The following is a 22,014-nucleotide window of genomic DNA, read 5'->3' on the forward strand; positions in this document are numbered from 1 at the left end:
GCTGTGCATAGCCCAAGACTCTCTTAATGAGAAAAGCTAGAGTACATTATTTTATTTAGTAAACCAAACTACCTTAACTAATACTCAAAAGTAGAAAATTACCTCCTGTTATTGGTGTGATATATAAAAGATTTATATTGCATTCCTATTAATATACAATTTTGAGATTTTTAACATGGGTTAAATACTGCCTAATAATCACATGTATTAGAGGAAAATCACTTCCTAATTAAAGATTGTACTGATATTTTATACTTAGGAATTTGGAATTTAGTCTAATGAAGTTTGGTTATTAGAAAGCACACTAAGTTAGTGGGTTCAAGCTCAGTCATTAATTTGATGGGTGATGGCTTGCATACTAATGTTTGGATCTGTCATTTCTCAGCTTCCTTTCCTGTGAAACAGGGAAGGTGACTGACATCTACTTATCTACTCTTCAAGATCATTCTAAGAGTCAATGTTCATATATCAATTAATTTGAAACCTATAAACGGTTATTAAGTGTAAAGTATTACTATTACATTTATGCCACTGAGATTTAAAGATGTTGTGATACAAATTATATACTTTACTGTTCGAGTCAACTTAAAGTTCATGTTGTTGCTTAATGGAAACTGTTTTAGACATACAAGTTTCTAAGGCGACATAATTAACAGAGGAAATAAACGAAAGTACCTGCCTTCTGCCATTACAACTTCTCCAAATTCTCCAATAAATTGCATTTAAAATCACATTAGCATTTGTTAATAAGAAAATACTAGTTACTCTCAAACTGTATATTTTTAGAGTTACAGAATTCAAATGCCCCAAATCACATTTTTCCTACATAACAGTATTAACTATTCCTAGTTTTTGTCATGTACTTACTATGTATCAGGCATGATACTAGGAATTAAAAATAGAAATATAGATGAATATTATCTGCCAGGGAGAGTATTATTATTCCACTTGAATGTTTAAAATTAAAAATATAATTTGACATTTTAAAATAATATTTCTGTGATAGACTCAAAGGAGTAGTAGTGGTATGCCTCATTAAAGTTTTTATCAATATCTTTTAATAGTAACTGTCACTTATTCAGTGACTACTATGAGCCATGCACTGTGCTAAGTGCTTTATACACTTATTTTATTTCATTCTCAAAACAGCTATGTGATTGATGAAAAATTACTATTCCCAATTTATAGATAAAGAAACTGACACAACAGAAGTAACTTATGAAGGTCCCACATCTAATAACTGGAATTTGACCCCAAGCAGAGGTGTTCTTCACCACCATTCTGTACTACTTCAACAAAAGGAACTGCTGTAAAATCTACAATTAGAGTTAAATTTATAGACCACAACATACGTACATTTATTTATTTATTATTTATTTATTTGTTTTATTAACATATAATGTATTATTTGTTTCAGGGGTACAGGTCTATGAATCGTCAGTCTTACACAAGTCACAGCACTCACCATAACACATACCCTCCCCAATATCCGTCACCCAGTCACTCTATCCCTACCCCACCACCCTCAGCAACCCTCCGTTTATTTCCTGAGATTAAGAGTCTCTTATGGTTTATCTCCCTCCCCAGTCTCATCTTGTTTCATTTTTCCCTCCCTTCCCCCAGGACTCCCTGCCCTAACCATGACATTTTAATGGAATAGATTTGGAATATTCAACTGATCACATTATTTGTGAGTAGGAAAGCTTGGTTTGATGGTTAATTTCATGTGTCACCTTGCCTGGGTCATGTGATCCCAAGATATTTGGTCAGATATTATTCTGGGCATGTCTGTGTGGGTGCTCCTAAATGAGATTAACATTTAAATTGGTAGAGTGAGTAAAACAGATTGTCCTCCCTGGTGTGGGTGGGTCTCATCTAAGCAGTTGAAGGCCTGTCTGGAACAAAACGGCTGGCTGTCCCCTAAGTAAGGAGAATTGCTCCTGCCTGGATGACTTTAAACTGGGACTTTTCCCTTCAAACTACAACTAAAATATCAGTTTGTCACGGTTCTCAGGCCTTGAGAATCATACTGAAACTATAGCATTGGCTCATTCAAGTCTCCAGCTTGCTGACCTAAACTGCAGCAGATTTGGGAACTTGTCAGCCTCTGTAATTGCATGAGCCAGTTCCTCATAATCTCTCTCTTTTATTCTGTCTCAATACATATACACACATACATTTTCTATTGGTTCTGTTTCTCAGTTTCTCTGGAGAACTTTGACTAATACGAACTTAAGGACCACTCAAGAAAATGTTCAAAAAGCCAAGGAGAATGGAAAAATAATGATTATATAACATTTTACAGATCGTGTCTGAATAGGATAAAAACAAATGGTCTGTTCCAGTCAGAATTCTATCACTTTCTAGTTGTTTGACCTTGAGTAATTCACTTAATCTGAGACTCATTTATTCATTCATTCATTCAATCACCAAACACTTTCAGAAGGCACCAAGTGTACTCTGTTAAGCCCTAAAGATATTGGGGTAGATAAGATAAATTCCACTCTTAAAAAATTCAGTAGAAAGAGAGCTGGAGGCATTTGATAGAAAAATTCATGCCCAAGGTCAAGAATCATAAATATTGAATCATCAGACTCCTTTATTTCCTATCTATTCCCCACACAAACTCTGTCCTTCTGGCATTGTTTGCACTCTATCTTGACACACATTTTAGGCTCTGAAACTCTGCCTAAGTCGTATCCTCCCCTTTGAGAAATGTCTTTATGGAATGGATTTCTCCATTATGTCCCACTGCCTTTTCAAAGTTCTTTTCAACTGCTAGTAAGATCTCCCTCTACTTTAATTTCCCAAAGTTTTTATTTTCTATGATCTTCATTAATATATATTAGATATGAGCTATTATCCTTCTTTGTGTATAATATTCTAGGTGTTACGTTTCTAAAAGCAGAATATATCCTTGTATTTCTTTCATTCAGTACAATGAGCATTTCTTGAATAACACTAATGATTTCTACTATTGACTAGTGAAGAGAAACTGGAGAATCACCTCTTTTCAATGTCCTGATTTTTCATAATTTATACAATGAAGAAAATACTTGATAATGGGAATTTTATGTAAAGTATTTTTTGTTACCAAAAGAGAAAAAGATTAAGTAGGTTACAAATAGAATAATCTGTTCATAATGTCATTATGACAATAAGGAAATTAATCAACTCTATTACTGAGATTAGATATTTTCTATCCTGACAAATATCCAAAAGTATTCCTTTATGTAAGGATTCTAATCTATATTCAATAGTTAAATTCTAATTTTTGAAAAATGCTTAAGCTAGATACAATTAGCAGTTCAAATTTATTGATATGTGGTTAAGGAACTGAGCTCCCTAAGAAAACAGGTAGAGCTGGGAGCTCCTTTTAATTTGAAGGAAGTGGAGAAAAGTGATTATGAATCAGACTCAGATTATAATAGTGATGCTACCAGTTAGAGTACAAACTTGGACATACTAGTCTTATAAAATCTTACAGTGAAAATTTATAAATTAGAATTTTATTCTCTTTTTATTTGGGATAAGAAAAGGATATTCATCACAGAACAATATTTCTGATTCCCAGGACATTTGAACCTCATCAATACCCAAATTTGGAGGGCTGTTATGAGGGATTAAATGAGCTATGATGATTGAAGTACTGGTAATTTGCCCGGTACTTAGTGATTGTGAAATAAATGGTACCTGCTATTAAGAAGAGACAACAATCCAAAATGGAGTAACTTGTGCTACACTTACCTCAGCACACCGAGACTTGATACCCAACCTAATTGCAATTTCAACCTCTCCTAGGAATGTAATCTTGAACTAGGGAATCTGAAATTTCCTGGTCAGCAGTAATGAGGTAATCTGTCTGACAACCCCCATGGGGTGCCTGGCTGGCTCAGTTGATAAAGCACGTGACTCTTGATCTCAGGGTTGTGAGTTTGAGCCCCACATTGGAGTTAGATACTACTTAAAAATAAAACCTTTTTTAAAGATCTTAAAAAATAAAAATAAAGGAAAGTTTCTTATTTTGTTCAGCTCCTCAGAGTGTCTCTCTATTTGCTAGATGGGATGCTGATTGATTCAGGAATTGCTGAATAAATAAATCTTTAAATTTACCCAGTTGAATTTTTTTAAATGTGACTTAGAAAATAAATGGCCAGGCGCGCCTGGGTGGCTCAGTGTGTTAAAGCCTCTGCCTTCGGCTAGGGACATGATCCCAGGATCCTGGGATCAAGCCCCACATCCGGCTCTCTGCTCAGCAAGGAGCCTGCTTCTTCCTCTCTCTCTGCCTACTTGTGATCTCTGTCTGTCAAATAAATAAATAAAATCTTAAAAAATAAAAAAAGAAAATAAATGGCCAGAAGCTTATATGTGGCTCATCACACTAAGTTCTTCATACTAGTTCTGCATTATTTCCATGTGGCTAAAATTTCTGTTAAATGTGTGGGGTTTTTAAAAATTATTATTATTTTTAAGATTTTATTTATTTATTTGACAGACAGAAATCACAAGTGGGCAGAGGCAGGCAGGGGGGTGGGCAGGCAGGCTCCCTGCTGATCAGAGAGCACGATGCGGGACTTGATCCCAGGACCCTGAGATCATGACCTGAGCTGAAGGCAGAGGCTTTAACCCGCTGAGCCACCCAGGCACCCCTTTTTTATTTACTTATTTTTTAAGATCTTTTTATTTTTGAGAGAGAGATAGAGCATGACCATGGGAAGGAATACAGGAAGAGGGAGAAGCAGACTCCCCACCGATGCCATGCAGGGCTTGATCCTGGGACCCCAGGATCATGACCTGAGCCGAAGGCAGATACTTGACCAACTGAGCCACCCAGGTACTTTGTTAAATGTGGTCTTCCTCTTCCTTAAAGAAGTTGGTAATCTGGTTTTTCCAAAATAGGCTTTATAGGTTAGAAGTTTATCTCTCTGTTATGCTTTATTTAAATGCTTTTACTTTACATTATTTAATGTTCTTTGTGAGGATCATTATCTCAAGCATTGCACCAAGTGTATGGTTATAGAGGTTTTGATTAAAAGAAACCCAACCAGGGGTCTCCCTTCCTCTTTAAGTTCTGTGATGAATTTGCAAAATTCCATCTAAATAGCTGCATTGTTCCTGGTCCATTAGGCATTAGCAGCAGGATTTAAATTTAATAATTCACAGTGAAGCATTAAAAAAGAAATGTGGAAAATGTACATATGATTGTAAATATAAAGGAAATGATTTGGGCTGAACCAAAGGTTAAAAAATATAATAATGTTCCCTGTAGTTAAACTAAAACTGCTAAATAGACTGGAATAGTAAAATAGATTCCATAGCAGATGGAAGCCAAAGAATGAGAGTATTATATTTATTTCAAATAATTGCAACAACAGAAAACATACTAAATACATGTATACTGGAGGGGGGAAGAATAACACTTCAGGGCTGTTAGTGGGAAAAACTACCAGGCGTGGCTCAGAGAATCTGGGGCTTAACTCAAGATGGATCTTTTAATATTAAAATTTTTTTTGCTGTTTTTTTTTAAAGATTTTATTTATTTATTTGACAGACAGAGATCACAAGTAGGCAAAGAGGCAGGCAGAGAGAGAAGGGGAAGCAGGTTCCCTGCTGAGGGGCTCGATCCCAGGACCCTGAGATCATGACCTGAGCCGAAGGCAGAGGCTTAACCCACTGAGCCACCCAGGCACCCCAAATAGTTTCCAATTTTTATTGCCAAGAGACTGGAAGCTCCTTGAGAAGCAGAGACCATGTCAAAACAGTTATTATGTTTATTGAATTAGTAGAAGAGTGAGTATGTATGTGTGCCACAGAATATAGCTATCCTCAAAAGGAAAAAAAATAGGGAGAGAGAGAATCTAGAACTTGTTGCTGTTGTTTTAATTGCATTGACTTCAGCCATTCATTTAAATTCTGTTTCTCATTTCTCATGCATCTTATTATCATTTGCCCTTTTTAGAAGATAATTAGAACAATTCTGAGATTTGGAAAGATTTGTGACCAAATTCAACCGAACTAAAGTTGAAAAAAATCTTTATATTAGTAGAATGAAACAAAGAAATTAAAGTGGCTTTTTTTTTTAAGATTTTATTTATTTATTTGACAGAGAGAGAGGGAGAGTACAAGCAGGGGGAGGGGCAGAGGGAGAGGGAGAGGCCAGCTCCCCACTGAGCAGGGAACCCAATTCTGGACTTGATCCCAGGACCCTGGGATCATGACCTGAGCTAAAGGCAGTCACTTAACGAACTGAGCCACCAAGGCACCCAAGTGTGTTTTTTCTTAAGGGAAGACTATTTATTGCAAGGAAATCTCTCTCTCTCTCTCTTTCTCTCTGTCTCTTTTTAAGTGAAAATTTTCTGCAACTTGGCCAAAACCTTAAGATTTATTGAAGTTTCTGGGAAGAGAGTTGATGGTCTGAAATAATATGTTGACTAAACTCCACCCCCCCCTTTTTTTTTTTAAGATTTTATTTATTTGACAGAGAGAGATCACAAGTAGGCAGAGGTAGGCAGAGAGAGAGAGGGGTAAGCAGGCTCCCCATTGAGCAGAGAGCCCAGCCCAATGCAAGGCTTGATCCCAGGACGCTGAGATCACAACCTGAGCTAAAGGCAGAGGTTTAACCCACTGTGCCACCCAGGCGCCCTAATCCCACCTCTTTTAATGCTTTCTCAAATGTGGTTTTGTTAATATCAAGGAAACTTTTTTCTTTCTTTAAGTCAATATTCACCACCCAAAACATGTAATTTTATAATATGAAGTGGAGAATGACTATAAGATTGTAGATCAATTTAAAACTTTGAAGTCTTTTGCCAGAATTTTTAATAGAATGACATAGCAGTTAAAACTGTTGATTCAAAAATTAAACTATTTGGATTTAATTACCAGCTCTACCACTTCCAGCTATATATTTTTGTCTTAGTTAAGACCTTCTTTTTCTTTCATTTTCTTTGCCTATAGGACTGGAACTTCTGATATACTGTAAGTGTTCAAAGAATGTTACCTGTAAGTTTTACGAGATCAGGTAGAGATTTTGCTAATACCAAATCAAATAGTGTAAATTGACAGAATTTTATAGAAGGAGAGACATTAAAAATCAGCTAATGTGGATTGCAGACTTAATTGTAACACATGGTGAAAAAAATATTTTACATCATGACTCAGAATGTAAACATCTATAAGGGAAACAAGAGTTTGGTAAAATAATACTTTTTATATATGATTCATGCTCATAGTTCTTTGTTTCATTTTCTAAAAGATGTTGGTTGCTATCTACTAAATTGTTTTGCTACTTTCTAAGGAATTATTATACACTGTGTGAAAAAGTTAATCTAATAAAATGCCTTCACTTTACAGTGTAGAAAACTGGAGTCTTAAGAACTTGTGAAAGTCATTTAAGATTACATAGCTAGAAAACACGTTTTACCACATTAATGGAATAAAGGATAAAAATTTATAATCCTCTCAATAGATGCAGAAAAAGCATTTGACAAAACTGCACACCATTTCATGATAAAAGCTTTGAACAAATCAAGAATAGAAGGAACATAAAGGCTCTATGTGACAAGCCCACAGCGAACATCACACTCAATGATGAAGAGCAGAAAGCTTTTTCTCTAAATTCAGGAATGAGACAAAGTGCCCATTCTCACAACTCCTATTCAACATAATACTGGAAGTCCTAGTCAGAGCAATTAGGCAAGAAAAATAAATAAGTGTAATTTCCACTGGAAAGAATAGGATACAGGGACAACTGGCCGTCTATTTGGAAAAAGGGGAAAATTAGGTCACTACTTCCTATTCTGTGTCAATAGCAAACATATTCAAATGCACTGAATATTTTAATGTAAAAGGAAATCACAAAAATACTAGAAAAATATATAAATAAATTTAGTATTAGAAAGGAAATTTTAAGACTGTCAATTTAAAAGAAACCAAAGAGATCAATAAAAAGATTAAAATATTTTTCAATTTTTTTTGTATTGAAAAGAAAATCTGCAAATACATTTAAATGGTACATGAAAACATGGGGGAAATTTTGCCATTGTTTATGAAAAATAAGGAATTCAAACATTCAAAATACAAAGAATATTTACAAATCCATAAAGAAAGAACCGTCACATGTAACTGCAAAGTTGGTAAAGGACAATTCGTAAAATTAGAAATATGAATGGCCAATAAATGTCCACAAATTCTCTAGGCAAATTTTTCTTTCTTCAGACGGACAGTCAGATGTCCCAGTGTCCTATTCTTGGAAATTACATTAGTAGTGTTTTATTTCCTTATATTTATGTACTTTATACTTTTGATCAATTCTATGTAGTATAAATGGTGATGAATATGCTACCTGGCCTTATTGTGGTAATCATTTCATAATAGATATGTGTATCAGATCATCATGTTTTATACCTTAAACTTATATGCGTTATATGTCAATTATATCTCAGTAAAGCTGAGGATGAAGATTACATAAGTATATAAAGGCATAAAATTCTGGGACCAGAATTTCTTTTGAAATATAATTTACGTATCATAAAATTCACCCTTTAAAATGTATAATTCAGTGGTTTTTGGTATAGTCACATAGTTGTCTAATTGTTACCTCTATCCAATTCCAGAATATTTTCATAACCCCAAAAGAAACCCCATACCCATTAGCAGTGGAACCAAAATTAGTATTCACTCCCAGACCAAAGATCTTTCCACTGTCAAAGCTTTATATGAATTTACAAATTAATTATCTTAAGGTAAGTAAATTTAATAAGGGTTAATATGTCTAAATGACCAAAATTATCAAATATATGCTTGGACTTTACATGAGTCTGTGCCATTATCTATCTTAAGATTTTATATAAATTTATATATCCTTTTTTAAAAAATATCTACCATATCCTTAACAGTACATGACAAACACTTGGGAACAGATCCTATGTATTCTAAACAGACTCAGGAAATGTTTTGTTTTTTGGATGTATAGCTCATCATCTCAAAGGAAATGAGACTAGCAACTTCTAGAGAATATGTGAGACTTAGAGCTTTTCACAAAAGGAGAATTTTTTTTTTCTATTTCAAGGTTTTCAAATAAAACTCACAACCAGACAATAGGCTCTTTAGCTTTCTAAGGAGAACCTACATATTTTCTTGAACAGGAGTTCAAATAAAATTTAAAAGTGCCTCATGGCAATATTAACCAAAATATTCACTCTGGTTTTTAAAATATCCATCCCTTGGTCTCTGGCTTTGCTTCTATTTTATCTTGTTGGAATTTCACATAAAATGAACATGAGTGCCTATTTTCTATTTTATGCCAAAATTACCAGATCTCTAAAAGAAAAACCTCTGTCACATTTGGATTATTTAAATAGTATTCTCTAAAGTGTGAGTCATTGTATATTTTTTGGTTCTTCAGTGCAGGGTTGATGATTCTTTAGTAAATACAGTTTCAAGTATTCATAAGGACATACACCCATGCAAATTAATGATTCAGAACTGAGGGCTCAAAAAAAAAAAAAAAAAGAACTCAGGGTTCAAAAAATTTGAAATGGTTGTAGATTAGTGCACTAGAAAGAAATGAAAATAATGATAATGACAATAAAGCCAAAAAATAATTTAAAAAATATAGCAGCTAGTTCTTTTAAACAAAATTTAAAAATTAATCAAATTAGGTATAAACTATAAAAACTGATCTTTAGTCTCTAATGAAAACTTTCAAAAGAAAACTATGTATTTTATGTCAAATTTGGTAGGATATTAATTCCCTTTTCTGAAAAAAAAAATACTAAAAGTTTTGAAAATCTATTAATATTTATATCCCTTGAATTTCAACACAAAGGAAATATCCTACCATTAATTTCAAGTTCTCCAAGTCCTAAGACCTTTTAAATACAATATAAACTAAAATATACAGAATTCATCAGGAAATACTGTATAGATGCTTTATGAATGAATGAATAAGTTGATTTTAAAATATTAAACAACCTTTCCTAGTGTTGGGTTATTAATTGTTTACTGACTCTAATCACTGAGTTATCTTTACTAGAGAAGGCTTAACTACAATTACCAAGCCGTGGCCGATTAAAATGTAAACCTTAACATTGACGTAGCCTAGATGTTTTGTATTGGCAAAGTGATTATGTTGTACATGTAGTCATTTCTCAGACATTTGGTTCTTTGTCCAAAGACCATGGTTTGGGAGAGGTGTCATTGGAAGATTGACAACAGATGCCAAATGCTAATCTCCAGAAAGTTATACTTAACACATGTTGTTTTTCTGAATTGAACTCATTCTTTTTAGGTGAGTCTCATACATCTTTTTCAGTTGGCCCCCAAACTTTTCTTAGAGATACAAGATGATAAAATGATTTCCTACAAATCTATAGAATTCCACATTTCTTATTTATAGACTCCAATTTATACAAACAATTTACCAATTTTAAGTATTCCAGAATTTGGAGAAATAAATGCTGTTTTCACGGTCATTGAAAAAACATTTGAAAATAATTTTCTTTTTTGTAATCACAAAGACTTTTAGTGGAATAGGTTTGGAAACTTTCCTCTTATTAGCAGTGTGCTGCTTAACCTCTCCAAGCTGGAGGAATCCAATCTGTAATCAGGAATAATACTATCAACCTCCAGGGTGATTATGAGGATTTAGTGAATGATGTAGGTAAAGCACTTGTCATACATACAGTGAGGGCTTAATAAAAGATAGCCATTGTTGTCCTTGTTATCAGTCCTGGTGTCTGTATTGCCAGTCTCACTGATTCATTCACATGACCTAAAACATTTCACCAAAGCATAGATCTTATTTGTTGCCTATGTTATTCCCTTAGAAAGAAGAAAAATTAAGTAGCTATTTTAAGTACTCAAAAGCCCTATTTATATACAAATCAAAAGGAGTGTAAATACACTTTACTAAAGGATTGAATACATTATGGTTTACATAACATTATAAATCTGGTCAGATTTTAATTTGCTCAGATTTAATTTACTATTCACAAATGTGAAAAATAATTATCTATACCACCAAATATGCAGAAAGAAGACTTAGTTTAAAAAGGATATTAAAGTTTTTCAAAAAGCATAGATTTATTTTCAACATGTTTTTTTAAAAAGCCAACCACAGTGTTAGCTTGTAAAATATCTAACCATAGGATCCCTATTACTAGCCCTGTATGTATGTTTCATAATCTGATGTCAGTTAACTTAAGAGATAAGAGCATACCTGATTTATAGTTTCTTTTCCAAACCTTTGATGTAGGTAAACATTCAAACTTTAACTTCTTGCCTTCAAGCAAAGTTATGTTCTACTTTTCGTAACCCATTTGTAAAGATTTCCAGGAAGTAGCAATCTGGTAGCAATTTTAGTTGTGCTTAAACTCAATGTCAGAGACACTGACATATTATGACCACACACCAGCTTAATGTACCAGAAAAGTAAGGGCCAAATGCTTGGTAATGGCTATAGGAATTACAAATATAGACCTTGGGAGGAAATTACAAGCCTGTAGGACAGAGATAGCAAATGAGTTTCAACATCTAACACCAATTTCAGGTGTTAGCTGCCTGAATTGTGTTGAGGATTTTGAGGATGGGAGTTCGTGCTCTGGGAGAAAAGGTTTGTACTATGTTGTGATCTAATGTCAATGACTGCCCTGGGCAGGTAGGATCTGCCAGCTGTGTTCTAGGTTTGGGATGTTCCAGATGGCTCAAGGCAATTAGAGTTAGCCTTGGGGTCCTACAATACATTATGCCTGTTTTACACTGTACAGCTACGTCATCTTCTCTGAAAACCAGTTCCCCCATCTCAGGCCCTCCCTCTCTATGTGCATGAGACAGGAGATGCTTTCCTTACAGCATTTGAGTTTCCTGTCAGTAGTACAAACAAGTAGCAGAGACTAAGTAGTGCTTTTTATTTGCAAAGAACAGAGGTCCATATTTAATTTAAGCAGAAAGAGAATTTTATTTTGGAAGATCAGAGAAGGAACAGGATGACTGGTTGAGGACACTCAGGCAGGAGCCAAGGAAGCAGCACAGAGTTCAGGTTCTGCCATAGGGATTGTCTGCTTAGGATGTAGGCACCTTCAGCACTGCACTCTTGCCTACAGTGACTGGGCTCCCTTACCCCTAGACTTCATCTTCTGCCACTGGATTCTCAATACCACAGTCACCATGAATAATCACTGAGTCACCTTTACGTCACTCCTTCAAAATTCAAAATTCCAAGCCGAAGCCTGGGAATAGTGGTATTCAGATCACAGCTTAGAAATTGCTGACACAGAACTAAGTTGAGAGTGTGAAAATTTAAAGTCACACGTAAGGCTACCTAGGAATAGGCAGAGTGGGTACCAGGAGAAGCTAGAGCAGAAACTAGGGATTTTGCTAGATATAATAATCCTGGGACCAAATTGTGGGAGAACTAGAAAGAACATGAGTTAGAGAAATGAACTAAGAGATGAACCCAAAGTAGATTTCAACCCAAAGACCAGACTTCCAAAAAGTAGTCCTAGAACTGGGGAGGCACATGGGGCACACTGTGCAATTCTATTTTAGACCAGGTAACCAAGTTTAGAAGCTGGAGAGAACAATAAAACAGAGCAAAAACATGGGCTGGATTTGCTGAAGCTTATCTAAGACTGGGATTTATTGCATTATTCATTGTAGGATGTATAATTGGAACCAATGAATTGGTTCCCTTAGGCCTTGCCCAGTTGAGGGGAAGTAAAATATAATACACTAGCACCAGTCCTTGAGGCAATGAAGGAATCAGGAGCATTCAAAAATTGATGGGTTATTGCACCTCTCCCTAAGCTTGGCAAAATTAGCCTAACGTTCAAGGATGAATACTTCCCATTTGCCTGATTTGCTAGCTGTTTAGAGGGGTCTTCATATTCTTCCTAATTGGGCCTGGGAGCAGTTTTGGCCAGGTAGAGGAGGCAAGGTTAATGTGCTATCGGTAACTTCTGACATAGAGTGGACATAAGGAGATCCAGGCTTTGAGTAGTTAGAACAAGTCTAGTGGAAGGCATCTTGAGGATGGTTGTAATGGGATGATAATTAGAGAGCAGAGACCAGTGCATGCATCCCGTGTAGGACTTTCTAGTTATCGGGAAAAGAAAATCATCACCAAAGCCTCAGTGATGGAAGCAGCAGCAGCAGGTAGTTTTATCTGAAACACGAACATTTCCTGGCAAAATCACATGTTCTAGGGTGAGATCAAATGTGCCCTAGCTAAACTCTGAATCTTTTAAACTTTCAGTCAAAGCATTCAGCAAGCATTAATAAACTTGAATAAATGATACATTTCACTTCTGTGGGGACTTATTATATTTCATTAGTTTTGTTTCACGCATTCCCCTAGCTTCCTCACCCAGCAGACTCTCCCAGGGATTCCAAGACTTACCATTACTTAACACATACATACCAGACCTCTGTGCTGTGTGGGAGGGATACAGGGTTGCGTTTCATTTGTCTTTCTGAAGGAACAGATCTTTTATTTATTTATTTATTAAGATTTTATTTGACACAAAGAGAGAGAGAGAGAGAGATCACAAGTAGGCAGAGAGGCAGGGAGAGAGGGGAAAGCAGGCTCCCCGCCGGCCAGAAAGCCAGATGTGAGGCTCCATCCCAGGACCCTGAGATCATGACCTGAGCCAAAGGCAAAGGCTTAACCTACTGAGGTACCCCAGCGCCCACAGATCATTCATTTAAAAGCAATTTGTGAGGTATCTGGGTGGCTCAGTGGGTTAAAGCCTCTGCCTTTGGCTTCAGGCTCGGGTCATGATCCCAGGGTTCTGGGATTGAGCCCTGCATAGGGCTCTCTGCTCAGCAGGCAGCCTGCTTCCTCCTCTCTCTCTGCCTGCTTCTCTGCCTACTTGTGATCTCTGCCTGTCACATAAATAAATAAAATCTTTAAAAAAAAATAAAAAATAAAAGCAATTTGTATTATATCAAACTCAGCAAGACTTTAGAGATTCTCTATCTCACTTTTTTTGCTTTTGATGGTGTTAGTGTTGGCTTTTGGTTGGTGATTTTTTGTTGGTTTTGGTTTGTTGTTGTTTTAAATATCCTTGGAAATAAGTGAGCCATTGAGTCTAAAATTGAAGTCTCCAGGTTATTTACAGAGTAAAACTTGACACTGTAGATGAATATTCCAAAAGACAAAACAGGGAATGAGGTAACAAAAAGAATCAAAATGAGGGTAAATAGTAGAAAACTCAGTAAGTTAATAGGACATGTAGATTTCAACACCACTTCCCACCTTTAAAACTCCATATAGAACATTTTCAAAGCCACCTCATTCCTTAAACTGGGGTAAACTAGGATTTTATTTTATTTTTTAAAAAGATATTTATTTATTTATTTATTTATTTATTTATTTGACAGAGAGGCAGGCAGAGAGAGGGAGAAGTAGGCTCCCTGTTGAGCAGAGAGCCGGATGTGGGGCTCCATCCAAGGACCCTGAGACCATGACCTGAGCCAAAGGCAGAGACTGAATCCATCTAACCAGCCAACTACCCCTATACTAGGAGTTTAGAATTCATTTTTTGAGGCTGCGGGTTTAGAACAACAAAAATATCTCTATTTTATCCAGTTTAGGAAAGTAACAGCTAAAGCTTTATTTTCCAGTTTGGAAAAAAAAAAAAAAAAGCTGAACATAAATCTGTGTGAAAATGTTTAATCCCCTGTACGGCTAAGGGCAAATGAAATTTTAGTAGCTAAGTCAAATTAAAGCCCCATCCCATATTGTACCTTTTTGTTAAGGTGAATGGCTATACCTACTTCTGGTTCATTTAGTGAGCTGAAAAAAAAAATTATTCAAACCCTTATATGCATTTTTCTAAGTTCCTAGAATGCCAGCCTACTGACATATGATTGTACTATTTCTTATTTGTCAGAGACGATTCTGAATTTCACTGAAAACCACAAAGGAAACCGACAGACCCACATTAATAGTTCTGATAACCCCACCAAGGAGGAAATACAGAGAGGAAGTTAATCTACAAGTCTGATAGGGCAGAAGTGATTTTAGCAGAAGAGCCTCAATATTCAGCCTGTTCCGACACTGACGACTCCTCATCTTCATCCCTGTTCTTCTGGATTCCTCTCCCTTCTCCTTCAGGAACTGGCTACGGGGTAGGCAGGAAAGGTGCTTGGATTGGGATTAGCAGAATTCTAGTTGTGGCTGCTGCACTTTCAGGGTCACAGCCTCAGTTTCCACAGCTGTCAAACAGGATTATTAATACCTGTCCCTCCCTGGGAACTTGCCGGGACCCTACAAGAATACATTGTCTCCAGAGAAGCCAAGGCCACCATTACTGGGAGAGTCGCCAAGGGAACTCAGCTTCGGGTCTCTCCCTCCGCAAGGCTAGTTGAACCAACAGTCAACAGGAAGCTCCAGGGGTTGGGACAGGATCACCGGCTCGGAAGGAGGCCAGACGCGAGCGTTTTTAGACGGCGATCAGGCAGGTGATGGGAGCGTTAGGAACGCCCCCCTGGCTCACGCGGCTGGGCTGAGATTTTACTATCAGCGACCAAGGGTGCGGAAGCATAGTACTAAAAAGCAAACAGTCAACCAAAATAACTCAACCCTGTCCTCCTCCACAAAAACAAACAAAGCCCCAAAGCCCTCGGCACTAGAGAACAGGGCAAAGGGAATGGAGAAAGGCAGAGGGGAAGGAAGGGGCGCCCCTCACTCCATCTCCAGGGGCAGGCAAGTCCGCGGCCTCAAGGTCCGCGGAAGGGGAGGGGGCGCTGTGGGTCCGCTCTCCGCGTGCCAGAAGCGCCACCTCCTCACGCCCCCTCAGCCTGCGCCGCCTCGGGAATCCGCCCCGGACCCTGCCGCCATGTTGGGTCCGGATAAGTGATTCGGACCAGTAGCCGACGGGGACCGCCCGCAGCTCGCGGAGCGCGCCGGCGCCGGAAGGCGGGGGGCGCTCGAGCCCGGGCGGGCGCGGCGCGAGTTCCGGTGAGCAGGCCGGCCGCGCGCGCAGGTAGCCGCAGCCCCCGCCCTCGCCCCCGCCCCGCCCCCGCCGAGGAGGGGCGGAGCCGGGAGTGAGGGCGGGCGCCGCGCGCAGTGGAGGTGGAGAGTGAGGCCGAGGGGTGGGGGAGCCCGGGAATTCCCTCCTCCTGAAGTAACGAGTGCGGGGCGGCTGTGCCGTCGTCGCTGCAGCCGGGCGCTCGGGACGAGGAGGTGGAGGAGGGAGAGGGCCCCGCGGGCCTCGCCTCCGCCCGCCGCCCCCTCCTCGCCGGCCCGAGCCGCGGTAGCGGCGACTCATGAGAGCGCGGCTGGAGGGCAGGTAAGTACCCGGCAGGGCCCCGCGGACGGAGGCGGCCGACCCCGGTCCGGGCAGTGCTAGGCCCCGGCGCCCGCCCGCGCGGAAAGGCGCCGGCGCTCCCCGCCCCCGCAGGCTCCGAGTCGGGAAGTTGGGGAGAAACTTCTCCCCTCCCCCGTCCCGGCTCGCCTGGCGGGCGTGTCTCCTTCCCGGCGCTACCTGCCTGCCCCCTGCCTCGTCTCCGCCCCGTCCAGTCCTTCCCGGTCCCGCCCCAGTCGGACTTCAGGTCCTTGGAGCGGTACGCTAGCTCCCATCGGTGCCTGGGGGCGAGGTTAATTTTGGCTGGGTCGGCGGGACTGAGGGCCGAGACCGGCGGCCCTTTTCTGTCCCGGAGCTTGAGGGTCTCCGTGTTAACTGACGCCGGGTGGCAACTGTGCTGGGAGAGCGGACGTGGGTGTGTGTGGGGGGGCGAGTGGGTGAGCCTCTCGCTTTACTTGGTTTGATTGAAAACCGCAACATGTTAAAGTTTTCCTTTGTTTTGGGTTGGGGGTTGGGAAGTATGCCAGTCCGCATCCACTTTTACAGTATTATGCCACTCAGCCCCCCATTTGGTTCTGTTCTCTGTCCACATATTACAGAAAATTTTGTTTTAAAGTGTGTTTTTCTTCTTGATAATTGCTTCCAGTATTTGCTTTATTGGGCATGGGACAGCGTCGTTTTAAGGAGCTCTTCGAAAACCTACTCCGATGTAGGGATTGCTTTAATTTTTGTTTGGTGAGTGGAAAATAAATCCAATGCAGGGATCGCTTTAATTTTTGTTTTGTAGCGAGTGGGACACAACATAGTTCTCATTGGGTTGAATTGTTTTCTGCGTAATTATTGAAACAGGCATGGAATAATACATGTTCTAACAATTTATAAATTATTAAAGAAGTGAGACATCTAATGAAACCGCAGCTTTATGTTCATGCCATTACGTATATGTGTTTCATGGTGTGTTTTCACATACATGATTACACATATGCATTTGATTGTAGTACATTTGTGTCCATGTAACTGTAGGCTTACAGTGCCAAAAGTATCTCCATAATTCCGAGTATATTTAAACCATCTTGTTAAATCTCTAAAGTTAAGTTACGCATTAAGGAAAATATTACTAAATGTGTACATGTAACTATGCATTTAAGGCATAGTACCTGGAAAATTTAATAATGAGGGCAGTGGCATACAGTGGACAGAAAACATTTGGAATGGACAGGTTATGAAGGAGTGTCTTTAGGAGAAAGAGGATCTTGTGTGCATCAAACATGATTATCATATATTCTGTAAGAAAGCTGTATCTCACTAAGCCATACATAATGTTTTACTAATATGTGAGACTCCTGTCATTGTTGACATTTCAGAAAAGGAAGTTTAATTATTTTAAATTTGGGGACATACCTAAATCTCAGTGGAGATTTTGAAAGCTGGTTGACAATTCATAGGGTCCTAAATTTGAAAAAACAAAATGAAACAATTGCCTTTGATCTGAATCTAAATACAAGATAGTTCATATCCATGTTTCCAGAATAAAAGATAAAAAGGCTCTTAGAATATATACTCTGGTGTAACCACCATAATGTTATAATAGCTTTTAATTTTGCAGTATGTTTTTGCTGACTTCATAAACCACAAAATTGACTCCTTTCTATTCAACCGAAAGTGAAATTACGGCTTTGACCAGTCTTCCTAGGATAGGTGGAATTTGTCTAATGGCTGAAGTATAATATTAATACATGGATTAAGTTGTTTTTTATTTTAATTCAGGAAAATCTCAAGTTGAAAAATCTGTGTGCATGCAAATAAATCTCCTTCCTGATATATGATATTAAAAGAATAAATGTTCTAAGCTAATAGCAATAAGCCAGTGTTACCAGCACATGGTATAAGATTTATTAGTCCGAAGTCCAAATTTCCATCTTTTAAGGCAGTGAATAATTTGTTAACATGAGTAATTTTTCTTAACATGTGTAACTCTCAATCTAGTGTTTAATATAGACGTCATTTGTTAGTTCCTATTAGGATTATATTTTAAAAAGGTACAAACCCAGTTATTAAAAAAGTCGTGGGAATGTAAGGTACAACATAGGGAATATGGTTAATAATATTGTAATACCTTTGTATGGTGATAAATGGTAACTAGTCTTATGGGGGGATGTGTTTCATGATGTATAAAAATATCAAGTCCCTATGATATATAATAGAAACAGGCAGGGTATTGTATGTCATTTATACTTCAATTAAAAGAAGTGCCTAATATCAAAAAATTTAAAAGCAATACTAAGCTCTGGTGTCTGGGAATGCAAACTTGGGAAATAAAACTGTATTTTTAAAAAACCAGCAAGGAAGTGATTTCTATAAAAGTAAAGATTTGGGAGATAGGAGAAAGTTTTGACTGGGACCCAGCTTCTGCAGGGGTGACAGGAGTTTTAACCTGGTGGTGGTTGCAAGGGTGTTCCTTAGTATATTCACCAGGCCACACATATGTTCTGTGTGCTTTTCTGTATCTGTTTTAGTTCACATAAAATGTTTTGTTTGTTTCTTAAGAAGCCTGTATGTAATATATAAGGTAGGCTTACAGTGACCCTGAGATCATGACTCACATAAAATATTTTGTTTTGTTTTGTTTTGTTTGTTTTTTAAGAAGCCTGTGTGTAATATATTATATAAGGTGCTTGGATAAAGAACTTAACATTTAGTGACTACCTTTAAGAACACTGCCTGGGCTGTCCTTTGCAAACAGGATTAGACTTATTAAATCATTGTTATCATATTCTAGCTAGTGTTTGTCACGAATTTGACATATAAGTAACATGTTAATTATGTTAATATTTTGAGGGAGAACACCAGATTTTACTACCTTTAAATCCTCTTAGCTTATATATTGTAAATGGTAAATAGTAGATAGTCAAAATGTTTATTAAACTTATGGATGCTATTCTGTCATCAAATATAAAATGCAGTTTATTTTTCATAAAATTATGTAAATGACAAAACTGTCACATCAAGGTAATAAGTCTTAACCATTTTGTTTATCTGTTTCGAAGATTTTATTTGCGAAGGAGTGTATGTGTGTGTACACCCCCCCCACACACACACACACAGGAGGGCAGAGGGAGAGGGAGAAGCAGACTCCCCACTGAGCAGGGAGTTTGAGGCAGGGCTTGGATGCTAGGACCCTGAGATCATGACTCGAGCCAAAGGCAGATGCTTAATTGACTGAGCTACCCAGGTGCCCCCAGTCTCTGTGTTCTGTAACAGTAATTCCTTGGATCAGTAATTTTGGCCTTAGTTTTCATATTCTTAAGGATGTCATGAAATTCACAGCATAAGAAGTTTTCATTTACTTAAGCTTTATGAAGATGTGCCATATGGCACCTAACACAAGAGTATGTTTTGTTTCAAGAAAGCAAATGACAGTATGTGTTGGAGTTTCAAAAATGCTGAGAATCATTGTATTATGCCACTTGCTTTATGTAATGGCTTGCTGTTTGAATTGTTGATTTTGTTGCTTTGCATTGTTGCAGTATAGAGTTAAAGAAGAGATCACATCTGTGCCAGACTCTTATATCACAGGAACTTTCAGTCATGTTATAAAGGTGATGTTTGTGGCACTGGCTTTGTTACGTGAATATTTACAGGAAGTTTTAGTTAAGATCTTCCATTGTTCAGTGCTCTACATGGCTTAGGTCACCTTCAGTTCACATTTTAAACATGTCTAACACAAATCCAGAGTTCTTTCAGAGAAGTACAACTGCTTTTCCTTAAAGGTAATAATCTGTTCCTATTAAAGTATCTTGGTATCTTATTGGTAGAGTGTACAGCAGTTTGTGTGTGGCTATGGTAGGGTATGTATTATTGCTTTTCTTCCTCTCAGCTGCTCCAGTGCCACAATTAGGCTGAGTATTGCTCAGCTGCAGCTGCTGGGTGATTATGAACCATCCAGCTCCTGTCTAAACTCAGAGGCAGATTTAGCAAAAGGAGCTATAGTAACAGCAGAGGGTGAAAGAGAAGAGCCAGTGCTGCTGCCAATATCATTATAACATATCTCTCTGCCAAGGAATTGTTGGCTGCAGCAGCACTACTGTTGTCTTGGAACTAGCAGACTTGATGGCAACATATCCTGGTCTGGATTGAGTTTACCTGATGTTACTCTTTAAAATTTTGAAGCTCACTCCAGGAAAGAGAGAGAATCATGTAATTTCAAAGTGCAGGATAATACTGATGGACCGAGTTACAAGCCTCAGTGCTCACCATAGCAGTGCCCTTCAGTTTTTCCTGCTTGAGGGTATATATGTGACTGCAGGCTCCCTGAAGTTTATACCATATACTCCATGCTGCTATAAGCTGGGTCACTTAGAAGTGCTGCTCCTATTACTGTTTGTGCAGTGGCAGGAGAGCTTATATGCAGGTTCTTTGGACATACTGCTTTTTCCCAGGAAGTGGAGGACCCTCAAGAGGGATAATTTCTAGAGCTACTTGCATATGGTATATCCCATGTCTGCCTGAATTTTGCAGGTAGGAACCCTAGATTCTCTTCTGTTGTTCTGGGGTATGAGAAGATGGACATCAACAAACACAGACACATTATCAGCTGTATATGGCAAGAAGCCCCAGACTGGAGGATGCCACAGGCAAATTTGGGGCTTCTGAAATGTTTCTCATTTTATAAACTTGCTAAGCAAAGAGCAGCAGCATCTCATCCTGTCTTTTACTATGACTGTCAGAAAAATCTACAGAGACAATTCCTTTTGTTAATTCTGGCTTTGAAACTTTGTTTGGGGTTGGCTAATTTGGGATGGGTAATGGGGAGCATTGGGAGAATCAGCGCTCCAGCTTGTATAACCGGAAGGAAGGAGGAGGTATGGAAGACTGTACTCCTGAATGTTAACGAGTACACATTGTAGTCGTGGTACATACTTCGCAAAACACTGGTATATTGGCCCCCATCTTTGTGCTCCCACAAAACTCCTCTGGTAAGAAAGCACATTTTCCTTAAATCATAATTATTTCTTTCCATTACAGTAATACATGTGGCAAGGAACTGTTTTGTATGAATCTTTAAGAACAGTCTCTCATAGATTAAATGCTTAATACATTTTGAATTATATACAAAGATGTGGTTGTGTATTTTATGACTATAATATACAGACTCGTGCTACATATGTTTTAAAGTTCTATGTCTACTAAAATTCTATAAAATTTAGTGCTTTTTCAGGGTGGCTGGGTGGCTCAGCAGTTAAGTGTCTGCCTTCAGCTCAGGTCATGATCCCAGCGTCCTGGGATTGAGCCCCCGTCAGGGGGGCTCAGTAGAAAGCCTGCTTTTCCCTCTCACACTCTCCTTGCTTGTATTCCCTCTCTGTCTCTCTCTGTCAAATAAACAAATCAATCTTAAAAAAAAAAAATCTGTAAAACTTAGTGATTTTTCATAAGCTGATGTTAAATTCTTTAGATTTTTAACCTCAAAGTTTTGCTTTAGAAAATGATTTTATAAAACAGTTTGTAAACACTTGCAAATGTGAATTGAAAGGTCATTTTGGTATTTCTAATAAACTGGAAACTCTTTGTAGAGAAATTAAACTAGTCTTTAATGTGATTTATTTTAAAGAAATATTTTTTACTGTTTTAATGAATATAGAAAGCCCAAGCTATCCACAGGAAAAGAAAAAAAAAAGAAAACCTGGAGTTTTCTAAAATACATTTG

General features: G+C 38.1%; 1 protein-coding gene across 2 annotated transcripts in view; it reads left to right on the forward strand.

Moving 5' to 3' along the window:
• The first annotated feature begins 15,978 nt into the window (after positions 1 to 15,978).
• Positions 15,979 to 22,014, forward strand: part of YES1 (YES proto-oncogene 1, Src family tyrosine kinase) — a 66,532-nt gene continuing 60,496 nt past the window's right edge. The window contains exons 1-2 of one of the 2 annotated variants that reach the window (XM_045065418.1): positions 15,979 to 16,295; positions 16,957 to 17,045. The gene's annotated coding sequence lies outside the window, so the exon portion shown is untranslated. The remainder of the gene's footprint in view (positions 16,296 to 16,956; positions 17,046 to 22,014) is intronic. The other variant, XM_045065417.1, reaches the window with a different exon arrangement.

This window comes from Mustela putorius, unplaced genomic scaffold (genome assembly GCF_011764305.1).
Source record: "Mustela putorius furo isolate JIRA1106 unplaced genomic scaffold, ASM1176430v1.1 tig00003858_pilon_pilon_pilon, whole genome shotgun sequence".
Classification (NCBI taxonomy): domain Eukaryota; kingdom Metazoa; phylum Chordata; class Mammalia; order Carnivora; family Mustelidae; genus Mustela; species Mustela putorius.